Source organism: Megalops cyprinoides, chromosome 5 (genome assembly GCF_013368585.1).
Source record: "Megalops cyprinoides isolate fMegCyp1 chromosome 5, fMegCyp1.pri, whole genome shotgun sequence".
NCBI classification, from domain to species: domain Eukaryota; kingdom Metazoa; phylum Chordata; class Actinopteri; order Elopiformes; family Megalopidae; genus Megalops; species Megalops cyprinoides.
In genome coordinates this window covers 39657501-39660328 of record NC_050587.1, presented here as the reverse complement: position 1 = coordinate 39660328, position 2828 = coordinate 39657501, and positions in this window count along the sequence as shown.

Below are 2828 nucleotides of genomic sequence, written 5' to 3'. Positions count from 1 at the left end.
TCCCTCTGCCTCCCACAGAGGGGCCGGGGCGTGTCGCACGTTACCATGGTGACAGGACGTGCAGGGGAGGCTTTCAGGAAGTGGTTTCTGCTGGATCATGAAAAAATAGCCTCGGGAGGCGCCGAGTGACCGGCACATGAGAAATGACCTCTGAAAAGGGTGACGCCACGCAGGGCTGTCTCTAAGAAACACGCCTGGGGTCATATGTATTTCGGCTGCCTTTCGACCTGAGTGTGCGACACTGTGATCTCTGTAATCCGAAATCTTGACCGAAGAAAACAGAGCGATCTCGCTTCAGACATGCGATTCGTGTAGACTAGCCTAGACTCTACTTCACAACATGGAGCGATGCTACTGACCAGCACAATCACAACATGGTCTATGGGACAGAAAGCAGTTTTTCTCCTCTCTTCCATAAGAGGTTGCAGCTTAAGCACAGCAAACAGTATGAAGCATGCTACAATCAAAGGCCGCACCTAAGCCTCCAAACCCACAGGGGGCAGAGGGCCTCTGAGCCGACAGCCCTCACAGATCTGCACTGTGATGTCACAGAGGGGTAACATTCCAGAACCACACCGATAGACTCCCACCAGTCATAATAAGGGTCTCTGCAAAAGACCACAAAGCTGCTCACCTCGGTAGACGAAACAACCCTCACAAGACGTTCTATAGTCTGTCCTTTGAGCTGCATTTTACAAAGAAGCAAAACATAATTGCGTAACAACAACAGAATTCCAGTGGTCTGCGCCATGAGTATGAGAAGCATCTCAGTGAATACTAGCAAAGCTTGACCAGGACGATATCTGCCTGTTTAAAAGAGAAACCATGAGTGCTCACAGCGAGAGCCGCGCGATTCTCGGCGTTCACCATGCACTGAAGCAGTGAGGCCACCTCCACACGCCTCCCTGAAAGCATGCAATCAATATACAGCAGACCCTCATCAGCCACACACCCACACCACGAGACTCCCTCAAAATGCATTCTTATTCAGAGACAGAGTCAGAGTCGAGGCGCTTTCTTCACAATATAAACATCATTCCAGAGGTTAGGGGCTTCCACACACTTTCAGATAAAGAAGAGCCATGCATGTTTCCACTGTCACTGCTGTGCAGGGATGTGCGATCTTCACAGCTTTCTCCACCGGGTGGAGGCTGGGTTCCAGGATCAGTCAGAGGAGCTGAAGCAGCCAGCATTCAAGGAGCTTTCATCCCCAAACAACTGCTCTGGGTTCAGCCATCTCAACTCTCACCCTATCCATAAACATTTTCAGAAAACAGAAAAAAAAAATGATCCAAGGTCAACATTTGAGATAAGAATCCACACCCAGGCCAGGGATGTATCATTAGTTCTTCAGAAAAGTTGTATATTAAACACCTGACTTCTCTTTCTAAGGTGAGCTTTTGACAGGTTGGCAGGTGATGATGAAAACGCTTTCAGTAACTCCCTCAGCTTTATCGGCTGTCAGTCAGAGTGATGGGCGGGCTGCAGGAGGAACAGATCGGCTGGATTTCATACACGTCAGCATTTCGGTCTGTAACTGTGGCCACTAAGCACACAGGAAGTGAGTGTTCCAAGCGTAGATCAAATCTCAGCGAAAGGTAGCGATGAAACCTGTGAGACTATGACCACTCAGTGCTGAGACGACGCATGACTGATTAAAGGTGTGCTGAAGACCACACCCATGCTCACATGACCAAATTCTTCCTCTCCCTTTTCACCCCTGAGTGGTGTTAAGCCAGGTGCCACCCATGAGCCTCATGATGGCCCATGGTCGTGCATGGCACCTGTCTAATTAGTGACATCACTTCCTCACACCTGTCTTCATAATTCCGTAACTTCTGGGGCAGAAATGCTTAAAAAAGGCCAATTTCACTGCCGTCAACGGACACAGAGAGATTAAAAAATACAAAAGAAGACGTGTCCTTCAGAGATTTTTGTTGTGTTGAGATTTTTAATGTCAATTTTATTTTCCAATTTCAGAAGAAAAAAAAAAAATGAAAAAAAAACGAAAACACAAACAAAACAAATAACACCATTGATCCTTATATTATTAATACTATTATTATCACTGTTTGTGAGTTTAATTGTTTTGTGTCACTCCTCGTGGGCCCTGCCCTCAGATCATTTGCACACATGCCTGTCCTCTTTCCAGAAATTACAAAAACAGAAAAGAAAATAAACCCAAAATAAAACTGAAAAAAAAATCATGTGTTCAGATGAATAATTTCTCTGACGGCCACGCCCACCACCCCTTGTATGTTCACAGTCTCGTCTGGCTCGATAGAAAGATATACAGCCACAGGAAGCCAAGCCACTGCTACAATGAGAACCAAATGTGCAAAACATAAACACACACTCATGGAAAACAACACAGTTAATGGAAACAAAAGAAACAAAATGGCGGCCATGTAAACAGTGCCTCTGCCCTCTACATGACAGCTTGGACTGGGTTTCAGTCTAAGGTCCGTCTCCTGTCCTGGATGCAGTTTTGCTGTGAGAGGACGCTACAGCTAGGGGGCGATATTTTGATCGCTGTGACAGAGATGTTCAAGCCTAAATCTTCCTGTATAATGGCACATAATGAGGAGGCAAAATTCAGCATTTAATTTCTAAGCACAACAAAAACTGCCCAAATTTTAAACACAGGCTCTAATCTTGGAACACTGACATTACTGCAAAAAAATAATAATAAACAAATGAAATGCAGAACAGTTCCATTTTCAGCAACTGCATATATGTGCAGTAGATGGTAGCTCGCGCAAAGGCAAAGGAGGTCCTGCAGCACTACAGGTGGAGAGGGACAGGTATGTCTTGAGGGATATGAATGC